The sequence below is a fragment of the Branchiostoma lanceolatum genome, chromosome 16 (assembly GCF_035083965.1).
Source record: "Branchiostoma lanceolatum isolate klBraLanc5 chromosome 16, klBraLanc5.hap2, whole genome shotgun sequence".
Classification (NCBI taxonomy): Eukaryota; Metazoa; Chordata; class Leptocardii; order Amphioxiformes; family Branchiostomatidae; genus Branchiostoma; species Branchiostoma lanceolatum.
Genome location: NC_089737.1, coordinates 525,989 through 539,297, shown reverse-complemented (window position 1 = coordinate 539,297; position 13,309 = coordinate 525,989). Strand labels below are relative to the sequence as shown.

General features: G+C 41.4%; 1 long non-coding RNA gene across 1 annotated transcript; it reads left to right on the top strand.

Moving 5' to 3' along the window:
- The first annotated feature begins 7,674 nt into the window (after window positions 1–7,674).
- On the top strand, window positions 7,675–11,888 carry LOC136421832 (uncharacterized). Its single transcript, XR_010753519.1, has 4 exons — window positions 7,675–8,257; window positions 8,564–8,689; window positions 9,584–9,800; window positions 10,348–11,888. It is a non-coding gene; the product is annotated as an uncharacterized lncRNA (long non-coding RNA).
- The last annotated feature ends 1,421 nt before the right edge of the window (window positions 11,889–13,309 follow it).

The window sequence follows — 13,309 nt, the reverse complement described above, 5'->3', positions numbered from 1 at the left end:
TGGGTCCCCTTCCCCTGAAATGGCCAAATATTGAGACATGTTGCTTTTGAAATGTTTCTGGGTGGGTTAAGTCTACAGAGAAGCGCCTTCAAGTTGACAAACAAGTTTCCAAGTCCAAAATAAGAAGCGTTGTTGACTTTTTGATGAGGGGACCGAAAATCCTGGCTAGTTCTACCTCGGGGAAATGAATCCTCCTCCCCTTAAAATCCCCTCAATGGCCAAATCCTGAGACTTTTTGCTTTTAAAGTGTTTGTATTTGTGTTAAGGCATCAGAGAAGCGTCTTTAAGTATAAAAACAGGTTACCAAATGTATCATAAGAAGCGTTGTTGAGTTTCCTATGCGGGGAGCGAAAATCCCGGCTGACCCGGGAAAATGGGTCCCCCTCCTCCTTAGATCTCCAAATTCCAGGATTCCAGGATTCCAAATGGATCAGGAAAAGCGTTGTTGACTTTCCTATGAGGGGACCGAAAATCCCGCGTACCCCGGGAAAATGTGTCCCCTTTCCCTGAAATCCCTTCAATCGCCAAATGCTGAGACTTTTTTGCTTTTGAAACGTTTATGGTTGTGTTAAGTCCACAGAGAAGCGCCTTCAAGTTGACTAACAGTTTCCAAGTACATCATAAGAAACGTTTTTCACTTTCCTATGAGGGCACCGAAATTCCCGGCTACCCCGGGAAAATGTGTCCCCCTCCCCCTTAATTGACAAATCTTGAGACTTTTGCCCATGAATCGTTTATAGTTAGTTAAGTCTTCAGAGAAGCGTCTTCAAGTTGAAAAACAGGATTCCAAATGGATCATTAGAAGCGTTGTTGACTTTCCTATGAGGGGACCGAAAATCCCGGCTAGATCTACCCCGGGAAAATGTGTCCCCTTCCCCAGAAATTCCCTTAATGGCCAAATATTGAGACATCTTGCTTATGGTTGTGTTAAGTCCACAGATAAGCGCCTTCAAGTTGACAAACAATTTCCAGGTACATCAAAAGAAACGTTTTTCACTTTCCTATGAGGGGACCGAAATTCCCGGCTACCCCGGGAAAATGTGTCTCCCTCCCCTTTAATTGACAAATCTTGAGACTTTTGCCCATGAAACGTTTATAGTTATGTTAAGTCTTCAGAGAAGCGTCTTCAAGTTGAAAAACAATTTCCTGGTCCATCATAAGAAGCCTTTTTTACTTTCCTATGAGGGGACCGAAAATCCCGACTAGATCTACCCCGGGAAAATGTGTCCCCTTCCCCTGAAATCCCCTTAATGGCAAAATATTGAGACATATTGCTTTTGAATCGTTTATAGCGGTGTTTAGTCTTCAGGGAAGCGTCTTCAAGTTGAAAAACAATTTCCAATTCCATCATAAGAAGCGTTTTTACTTTCCTATGAGGGGACCGAAAATCCCGGCTAGATCTACCCCGGGAAAATGTGTCCCCTTCCCCTGAAATCACCTCAATGGCCAAATGCTGAGACTTTTTGCTTTTGAAACGTTTATAGTTGTATTAGGTCTTCAGAGAAGCGTCTTCAAGTTGAAAAACAGGTTATTAAGTGCATCAGAAGAGACGTTGTTGACTTTCAAATTAGGGGACCGAAAATCCTGGCTACCCTGGCCCGGAAAAATGTGTCCCCTTGAGATGAAATAGCACAATGGCCAAAACCCTTTGAAAAGTTTATATCAATTTTCATAGAATCGTCTTTAAGTTGAAAATTAGGGTCCGAAGTAGACCAGAGGACGACTGTTTAAACTTTACTATGAGGGGACATTATTTGTCGACAATGTCAGCAGTGTAGAATTGTTATGTTACAGCCTATGTTGTTGTGGGCCTTCGTACTTTTAGGCCACGCCCACCAGTCTCAAATGTGGACCAATGGCAGGAGGGGGACCGATTTTCCCGGGGGGACCGATAATTCCTGAACACCTGTTGTCGGATTTGTATGCCAGAATATTTTTGCGTTGTACGCGACTGGATATATTTCCTTTGACATGACTCCAACTTCATGAAATGTTTTGTGTTTAACATCAACAGGATACATTTATTAAATGAATTAGATAAATAAAAGCAATCCAACATTGGTGTGAAATCGCTTTATTGTGTCTACAAACTAATATGTAATGTTTGTACAAGTGTACTGTTGACCATTATCATCCTGCATGAATCGGATTACAGTTTGCACCAAATATCCCTTGTTCCATCTTCTGCTACGCTACTTTCCAACAGTCATGGGTGCCTTGTTATGATTATGCTGTAGAGGACTGTGTTTTGTTTACCTGCTCCATATACATGTTAGTTTTTTCCTTTGAATTTGGATGTTGCATAGCCTCAACAAAATCTTTCAGTCTGTTTATATAAAGCATTTAAGGAAACATTGACATTAAAATGTATATCAAAGCTGTCAGGTTTCTATAGGTATAATATTATGTTTCCTACAAGCAATAAACATGAAAATATCAGGGGTCCAATATGTCTTCGGCAATCATTATCTCCATGAAAAAATACTTTTTCATGGGGATATTATTTTTCGTGTGTGTTTGCGTGTGTGTATGTGTATAACTGAAGAACGTGTGGATGGATTGTAATGATATTTGGTATGTGGGTAGGTGTTGGGAGGAGAAAGGTCAAGGTTGATTTTCGGCCCCCTGGTATGTGTCACTGGAACTTCAATGGCGTATTTGTCAAAATATCCTGGTTATTGACGGACACCGCGAGACGAGGAGAATGCTGCATACCGTGGTAAAACTACTCCAGGCGTATGCTGCTTCCGAAACGGTGTTTCACGTAAACGACCTGCAGACGCTCAGATTGACTGCTTTCTAACAAAACCATTTAAAAAGCTGAATGCTCGTGAGAGTGAAATAAAATAACGTCTTGTTGGAACAAAGGTCAACCAATTTCTTCTAACGATGTTCTTAATTGAGCACTATTCTGCAGGTTTATCAATGCGATTTTTGCTATAGAAGCATTTGGTGTGTAAGAGGGATAGAAAAGTAAGAAAGACCGGTCTCGCGGACTACCCAGACGAGAGTTGAAAAACTTTTCAGCCTCAAGTTCAACAATGGTGAAGGTTAGCAAGTTCGTCATCGCTGCAAAGTTCGATAGACTGCTAAAGATGACCAACGTTCAGCTCGTAGATTATCTACGTATTAAAGAAGCTTCGTTCTCATGGATCAAAAGCGCCACTTATCATCCTATAGTAGAAATACAATTCCCTACCAGCGAATCAACTTTGTTCTCATGGATCAAAAGCGTAGCCTAGCATTGTCTACTAGAACTGCATTACTTTTGCGTGTGTGGTGTGCAGCATCACGCACAGCCAAGGACACACATTTTGTTGGTCGGTATGAAATACCAAGTATGAAACTAACTCACAAGCAATCAACAACTTCTGTCAGAATTCAAAGGCCAAGGACTGGTCTGCAGCTATTATATCTGCTTATTCTTTTATCCAAATTCTCCACACATGTGGATGGGATGAGAGAACAAGTGGTATCGCTATTTTCTAGCTCTCATCCCGGAAACATCATTTGAAAATAATTGAACATTTTGCACCATACATAATAAAGCATTATATATTATACATTATCATCACATAGCCAGATGGCGTCGACCAATCAGAAGCCTCCATTGGCCATGTGTTACAACGCCGTAACACACCCGTGAACATCATTCCTCCCATTATGTAGATAGGAAGGTTATATCTTTTTGTTAACATTCGTATAATGTTTATTTGTTCCCAAAAATGTTTGCTATCTTAGAATAAATCAAATCTTTTGTAAGCAGATGACAAAATAGAATAAACCATTTGAATACAAGTCAAATCTAAACGGGCAGAACTGTAAGTGGAGCCGCCCACAGCATTGTCAGAAGGACACCCAGCAGGGAGGCATGATGATAATAGATAATAGATTTGAAAAAGATTTGTCATGTCAATATTGCTATGTTATTGAATATCATATGTGGAAATGTTGGTTTTCAAAATGAAATCTATCATCTTCTGTTCATAAAGGACAACTGTAAATTCTGAAATGCGCTCTTAATAGTAAAAGGGATCTATCCGTCACACAGGAATTGTCTACTCTTATATGGGTCAGTTTTGATAGACTATATGATAATAACGTTAATGACCCGCCTCTTCCTCGGTGTATATGGTGTCATAACGCCTGGCTATGTGCTATAACCACCGAATAAAACCACCGAGTGAGCGAAGCGCCCTCGGTGGTTTTATTCCGTGGTTATAGCATATGGCCAGGCGTTATGACACCATATACACCGAGGAAGAACGTATTGCACTATTTCTAATAAGCAAATTACCGCAAGACACGCAGCACATTTGCAGGCAGATGTCCATATACAGAGATTGTCAGTTGCAAAGATATCCTTAACTTGCTTGCTAGTGACTTGACAAGACGCCGTTTAAAGGACAAAAAATTAGACAGCTGTGAAGTCCCATTTATGCTATGGACATTGTACCAGTAGTCCATGCATGGTCGGCATAGTACAGGAGGGGGAGACAATAAGAACATGAAAGTTGTGTTTATAACAAGCTCATTATTTCCCCGATTGAGTTGGAATTTTGCACAAAGGTAAATGCGACATACATTGTTTACCTTTCTGAGACTGAAATATCTCAATCAGATTTCCATGAGCGACTGACTTAATTCAAATCTGAACACACCTACTATTGAAAGTCCGAGCAACAAGATTGGCAATTTTACTCCGTTATCAACGTGCAAATATTTTTCCTGACCCACCTATGGCCCTCATAGGAGACTGGAACTGCATCAAAATGCATATACCTATAAGCCACATGCTTATTTTTATATCTGAAATTCAACCATTGTTTCTTTTTCTGGACTGGAGTAAGTCAATGACTTGAATTCAAAGTGGTTGTGGGGGTCATGGATATGCGTTGTGTTGATTACTTTCACAGACTACAAAGTTTGTGAACTTCATACGTATAAAGGAGGTCTGATCATCCAGAACACGACCAAACAGATTCAAGTAGGCCAGTTGTACACATTGATCTGTCCTTGGTGCTACCACAGTTTAACTGTAGGAAAAACTTACATAAGCGAAGAAACTCACTAGTTTATGATACTTAAGTTAACAAGTTTATTCTTATCCAGTTTTTGCGACCAGTTTGAAGTGTATTGTTGGTTTAGTTAACATGTTTTTTTAATTCTTTTTTTATTCAAATAACATAACAAGATACAATAAGAGAACCATCCAACAATAACTGCTCATATACAAATAATAAGAAATCAGATATAATAATAGTAACCGAAATTCGGTAATGATCACATAATTCATCCAAAAGAGATGAATAATGTAATGTAACTGAAGATTAAGGGATTTCTTACATGACAAAAACAGTTTTTTAGTTAACATGTTTACGAATATCAAGAAAGTGTTTATGTTCAAATTAACTTCTGTTCCATCCATTAATTGCACCCTTGTTACCACTGACCTGTCTAAAGCCTTCGACAGAATCGATCATGTTACTGCAATCAAGTGCCTACTGGATCTGGGAGTGCGCCCCGCCCTTGTACCGTGGGTGTACAACTTCATGTCAAACAGAAGGCAGAGGGTAAACTACATGGGAGAAACATCTGACTGGACCCACCTTACCTGCGGTGTGGCCCAAGGGACCATCTTAGGGCCGATCATATTCATGGCCATCATCGACGGGGCACTACGGGATGTTCATGACAGGTGGAAATACGTGGACGATATGAACTTGGCACAAACGCGGTTCATAGGTCAACCATGCAGTCTCCAGCTAACATTGGACAATCTTAACATCTGGGTTGATCAACACAAAATGAAACTAAACCTACGGAAATGCAAAGTTCTCCACGTCTGCTTTGCAAGAACACCACCACAACCGGAACCACTCACCATTGATGGCGAAGAGTGGGAAACCGTGGAGTCGGTCAAAATAGTAGGGGTGGCGGTCCAAAGTGACTTAAAGTGGAACCTGCACGTCTCCCAGATGATCTCGGGTGCAAACAGAAAACTCTATCTATTACGTAGACTCAAGCGCTTCGGTGTATCCGTTACCGATCTGACGACCGTGTTCACAGTATATATCAGACCTGCACTTGAATACGCGACACCAGTGTGGCATCCATCCCTATCCGCCAAACAAACCACAGGTCTGGAGCGCATCCAGAAGAGGGCGTGCAAGATTATCCTTGGGTCCCAATACCACAACTACGAGCCAGACATGATCACACTGAACCTCACCCCCTTGGCGGTGCGACGAGTCACCATTTGCCGTTCATTCGCCATGTCTCTGTTGAACTCTGTTGAGTTTTGCAGCTGGTTACCCCCACCTAGGCAGCAAGTTACCGGACGTGAAACCCGTAACTCACACAAGATTGACATCCCACACTGCCGTACGTCACGCTACAAAAACTCACCCATCCCCTACTTAGTTGGACTGATAAACAGCGTCTCATGAACATTCCTCAATGACGTTCCGAGATATGTACTGTACTTATAAGACGCTCTACATTGTCGCTATGGGGCACTAGTATAGTATTATGTCAAATGATGTTGTCAACTGTTATTTATTCAGTATATACTATTTTCAAATGTTTTTATCCCCCGCTATATATGTAAATATTACGATTTTAAGAAGTATGAATGTAAACGTTTTTACAAACCACTGTAAAAGGCAACACAATTCAGACACAGTGTTTGCGATGTTGCACTTGACGAATAAAGTTTCAAAAGTTTTAAAAAAAAGTGTTGCATGGACCAGAGTATTGTGGTTTTCAAAAATAACTACTTAGAATTAGGCCATGTTGATATGATTATATTGATTACATTCCCTGGGGACCCGAAAACTGATGCGAGCGTGCGAATAAAAAAAGGTTTGGCAAACAAACAAAAAAGCCGCCTTCAATCTGAAATCTACGTGTCCAAGAAGGGTTAACAAAACTAAACACATAGTATGGTATGGAAAAAATATAGGTTCTTCATTTGCTCTTCCAAAATTTGACTTTTGGATTTTACGACATTAGTATCAATTTTCGATTTTTTTCTTCAATTTACTGCATGTACAATATGCATTTTCTCATTTTGCAGCTGCTTTTTGGTATTTACCCGCGCGTGGATCAAACCAACATAGCCTTACAAAAAACACGTTGATTTGCAGTTGTAGTTAACATTGCTAGGCGACGCTTTTGACCCATGACGATGAATTAGCGTCTATTCAAGTACGTTGATGAAGGTTAGACATCCAGTTAATAAGATACGCAAAAAATAATTACTCAAGCAACTGGATAAGATTTTGAAACAGTCAGACGTTTCAGACAGTATCCACTGTCTTTCATCAGTGACTAACGATAGGACTGAGAACACCAGGTTTTATACCAAAACTCTGAATAGATATGTTAATGAGGTTAAGACAATTTAGGATGTCTTGAAGTAGTCTTTAAAAAAGGTTAATTCAAGACAAAGTTTTATGCCAATAGTTCACCAAGACCATCATAGAGAAGGATGGCAACCTTCAGTTCGAAGTGTACAGGAAACCGACCCACACTGATCAATATCTGGCCTTTGATTCCCACCACCCTTTGGAACACAAACAGTGATTAAAACTCTCTTCCATCGAGCAGACAATGTCATCCCCTCAGACGAAGCGAAAACAGAGGAACACAGACATCTCCGTGCGGCTTTAGCCAAGTGTGGCTGCCAAAATTGGACCTTCCGAACGAGGCCCTCAAACCTTCTGACCCGTCTAAGAAAACACTCAAGCGCAAACCATTGACCAACAGAAACAAGGTCAACATTACCATTCCCTACGTCCAAGGAGTATTGGAAAAACTCAGACGTATCTTCCAAAACTTCAACATTGCCACTAACTTTAAACCTCACTCAACTCTCAGGCAGAAACTGGTCCATCCAAAAGACAGGCCTGAAAAAGGCATCAAAGCCAACGAAGTGTTGTAGGATAGTCTTTAAGGATTTCCACTGAGGTTTCTTGAACATGTCACCCAGGAAGCTGTTCGAAAACGGTGAGGCAGCTCCGGAAGCTTCTGTGGGTTGCCATGGAAACCAGTTGTCGGTCGGAATCTCTATGGCGTTGTCAGGGCTGGCGGCTGTGGTTATTTTTGTCACCCTGCTATTCATGGCGCAGGAGCTTCCCTCGACGCGTGAGGAACAAATTGTGATCCAGACAGATCTGTGGGAAAACTACAGGCCTGCATGAGGAGTCAGGTGGTCTTAGTGCAGATGAAGCAAGTAACGGAGACTACGGCTACGGTAAATATGATTTGTGTCAGTTTTGGATCAAGTTTTGGCTCAAGTAGCTGCACGCTTTCATATGATAAAACGATGTATAGTAACCATAACATGTGCGTATTGTAATGTGAGTGCGTGTCTGTCTGTCTGTCAAGAACATAACTGAAGAGTGGATGAATGGAATTGTTGCATATTTGGTGTGTTGATAGGGAGTGACGAAAACTGGATAATAATTTTGGCGGCTCCCCTTGGTACTGCATTGGAACTTCCGATTTTGATGTCTCGTGTTATGAACAAGTTTCGGGTGTTGGATATCTCTTGCGCCAGTGTTGCAGTAAGAGGCCGGCACTCTCCACAGAGATGGTGTCATCTCTTCATGGTGCTGAAACTGCAGAAACCCCGAGAGCCCCACAAGCAAGGCTGACATCAACCACTGCGGTGGAGATGCACTAGGTAAGGAATTACTTGAAGCCTTCGTTACCTCTCCCCTACATTTTGAACCCTATTGCACAACATGACAGTTATTGTTTGAATCACTCCTAAGGCACATGTGCTTTTCCCATATTTATGTTGTGTCCGAATATGTTTAAATACCTTGGTCATAGATTGGCAGGATTATTTTGTCGGCTATTGATACACCACTCTTTTCTAACATTTCAATGTTTTGAATAATCTTTTACCATCACCAAGAAGGTTATGTTTTCGGCAGCGTTCTTGTGTCTGTCTGTCCGGCTGTCCCTCTGTCAGTAGGAGAAGTCAAGAATTCCGATTCTCAACGAATCGAAAGAATTCAATATCGTTGTTCAATTATTGTATCAGGGGCCATCAAACATAAGGCTTCTCTCATTCTGCTCGGTTGGGAAACCCTTTCAAGTTCTGTCGCGTGATACAAACTCATTGGAGATTTCTGAAGTCCATATACTCATTAGTGACGCTGTGAACATCACAGGCCAAAGCAATAGACCACTCTGACTCCCCTTACCACCTTGCCCAAAACGTAAACACGCAAAGCAAAACAGAAAAATAATCACTTTTTTTATTTCATCAACCAACGTCATTGATAAGGTGGTTTACGCCTGCGCAGAAGAACAGTTTGGGTAACGTGTTAAATGTGAAGGCCCCTGAACAACAAAACAAGTCTTGAAATGTATTAAGCATGGTCTAGACAACAACTGTTTACAAGTTAGTATCCTTCACCTTTGACATTACAATTCAGTCATCTGCGCATTCGTGCCTATAGCTACGAACCTCTTTATTACAATGACCGGCCTTGGTCGGTTCAAATCGTTCAAAACTCAAATATTACAACGTCATAATGGGTGTTTTTGTAATCTTGAAATTTACCAGGAGGCGGCTGGACTGTGATCCAGCGGCGTCAGGACGGGTCGGTTCCCTTCAACCGGAACTGGGATGAGTACAAACAGGGCTTTGGGAACAAGAGCGGGGGGTACTGGCTTGGGAATGAGAACTTCTACCTCCTGACCAGTCGAAAAAACTTCAACCTTAGAATAGATTTCGAGCATTGGAATGGAGAGAAGCATTTTACCGAATACAGCACATTTAGGTTGGTTCTGATAATACACATTCTGGGTAGACACGGCCAATGAAATTAAGAGTAACGTTGAAAACTACTTTTTTTTTCCTAATTCAATTGAGAGCCGTTATTGTCAGCCATAAACACTAATCTATGTGTTTTCCTGTGTTTTTTTCTGGGCAACTGCGACCGGCAAAAAATAAAGCTTAACTTAACCTCAAATAGTATCGAATGCTGGCATTGACATAAAGCTAAGGTTCTACGAAACCGTTCAAACATCTCCTCCCACAAACCACTAGATCTTGTCAAATGAACATGATTATGATCAACCACAGAAAACTTATGGTTCAGTCGCTATGTCATTCATTTGGACCAAAATGTTAAATGACTTTTTGCCTGTTTCAAGCCAGAAGTTGGGTATTCTACTTCAGTTAAACAGGCTCTCACCATAGACACCTTAACATAATGACAGGCATCTTCCCTTAGATACTATTACTGGCTTGCTCCACCCTCGTTTTTCAAAGCATATTTTTGCTTGTTTTGCTAACAGCAATGTTTCGTTCAAAACCATATCCAGGGTTTCCGGTGAGTCAGACGGGTACCGGCTGCATCTCTCCGGGTTTCCGAGTGGGGCAGACTCCATGGCTTACAGCAACGGGCAGAGGTTCTCCACTGTGGACAGGGACAATGATGACCAAAGCCGTGGCTACCCTTGTGCTAAGCTGTTCGGGCAGGGTGGCTGGTGGTTTGGGAGCTGCGGCCACGCTACCTGAACGGCCGCTACCTGGGCAACTGCGGGACTTCCTGCCCATACAGGCAAGGTGTGATGTGGGCCCGCTGGAGAGGCCAGTATTACTCCCTAAAGTCTGTGTCGATAAAAATCAGACCATCATTATCACCTCCATGAAAAGGGAAGTATTGTTTTTAATGTGTTTGTAATAATTGTAATTCCAAGTTGGTAGTAGGGTAGGTCTTTGAAAGGCAAAAGTCAAAGTCAATTATTTACGGCCTTGCTGCTTTCCTTGGCATTACATCAGGACTTCCAGTGTATTGACCTTGTCATGCTGTGGTCTTGATTTGTTGATGGCAGATAGCTTTTATTTTGTTGATGACAGATATGTGTTGATGTCGGAAAAACGTGGTGTATGCTTGGGCCTCCTAGCAGCTTGCAGAAACAAATGACGGATGCCCATGATATCTGGCATACCACTACTTAGACAGACTCTGAGAGTGAATGAGCAGGTCATGATTGTGAGTTACTGAGTGCCAAGTGAGTGAATGTGGTGAGTGAATGCAAATCGAAAGCAATGAAAGTGAATTATAGAATAAGTGAGCATGTATGTAACAACATAAGCTATACCATTCAACACTTGATTCAATTTTTTACAATGTATAAACTCCGCACAGAGCAACCACCATTATGTCACAGGTAAAAGAAATGTCTCCAGAACTCTTGACAATACATTGACTCTGAGCTTCTCCCTTATTATACAATATAGTCAGACCACCCAATGGACTTTGCGAAAAGTATCAGGGGGCCACTATAGACAGGACAAAATCATACATGTTGTAACAAGTTGTTAATATAGATACTGCATGAAGGAAACGTTGATAAGCTCATGTATGTCACAGATATATTGTTGCTTAAGAAGTTGGTAACACAATAAAAGTACCTTTCGTAAATGATAATAATGTACACATTTCCTATTCTTCCAATAGCACTCATCAGGCCCCATGTCTACTTAATTCCGTTCTTGAATACTAGATCGGAATATCAAGACGGAAACAAAGAGTCTGAGGAGGAAACATATGCCTTAGTCTTAGAAAAGGAGCAGAGTCAGATGCCAGTTTTCCCCCAGCCTTCTGTTTTTATAATATCCTCTATAGTCAGCATCGAAGTATATTTGTGATTAAATAGTTCTAGTACGAACACTGAATGTACATTACAGTCACAGAATCATCCTCCAAGCAGGCGGACAGATATGGAAGTTTCAGGGATATTGAACCTGAGTTTACTCTATAAAAGTCTGTTCTGCGTAGTAACCTGGCAAACACTGGGGTTAATGTTCAGCCTACAATTAACTTCGGTTGTCTATGAAATATGAAAAGAATATTAATATTATAATAATAATAATAATAATAATGGTTTATTTCACAGAAGCATTTCGCAGCCTTTAGGCTGAATTGCACACTCCTTTCACATGAGTAAAAAATCAACTGTAGGCAATACAATTGATTAATATACAGCTGGGTAAAATCCTATACATAAAATTCACGGCCTTAAAGATAAAAAGTATTTTTTTTTTTAAATTCTATTGATATGATTAACAGCAATAGGATAATCTCAGCGTTTGTATTGCTTACTAATCTTGAACATTTTACATTGGTATTTGGTCGTCGATACAATACATGATCATTTAACAATACAATAACAATACAAGAATTAAAATTTGATGGGGTTTTCATTCACATATCAACTTATGCACCTGTCTACATACTGTTATTTAGCAAAGTAGTTAGATATGGAATTGGGCTGTTTCTGTAGCGCTCTGTGTGTACTGGCAATGTTACTAGTTGATTGTTTTGTCGCGTTACCCTACCGCTGACGTCTCCTCTACGCTTGGGAAGCCAGTGTCGGTACTCGTCTGAGGCGTACAGGCTCTTCGCGAACTTCAAACAAAGGGCATCCCGTCTATCATTGAGTTTCTCTAGGTTTAATACTTGACATGACAGTGAGTAACTGTGGTAGCTACTTCCCAGTATAATCCTCGTTGCACGCCTCTGTATGTTCTCAATTTTCTTCCGTTGTCCGTTTGTCAGACCTCCATGCCACACAGGGGCGGCAAACTCTAAAACTGGGCGAACAAAGCACTTGTAGACCGTCAGCAAATCCTCCACTGGTAAGTTGAATTGTCGAAGTCTGCACAGCAAGTATAATCGTTGGTTTCCCTTCTTGGTCATTTCTGTAACTTGACTTTCCCAACCCAGGTTTGCTTGAAATATGACTCCCAAGCATTTTGCAATGGGCACTACCTCCAGCACATGTCCATTGATGGAAAGAGGGGGTGGTGGTGGAGGGTTGCGGGCAAAGCAGATGTGCACAGCCTTGCACTTAGAGGGGTTAAGTTTCATCTTGTTTTTCTCGGTCCAGCTTGACAGGTTATCCAGGTCGTTTTGCAGCTTAGATGGTTCGGATGTGCGCCTTGATTCGACGAGGTTCAAATCGTCAACAAAGGCCCTCGACGGTGAGTTCATGCTGTTTGTTAGATTGTTGACGTGAGCTATAAACACTATCGGGCCCAGCTTGGTGCCTTGAGCGAGCCCGCACGTGAGTTCCTTCTTCTTGGAAAGCGCACCATGGTATCTGGTTCTCTGCGAGCGTTGTGAGTGGAAACTGACAATCCAGGGGATAATTTCTGGCCTGACTCCCAGGTTGATCAGGTGCTTCATTGCTACTGTATGATCCACTAGGTCGAAAGCTTTGCTAAAATCCGTCAATACCCAAGTGCTGGAAGTTCCTCGTTTGTCTGCTGCCTCAT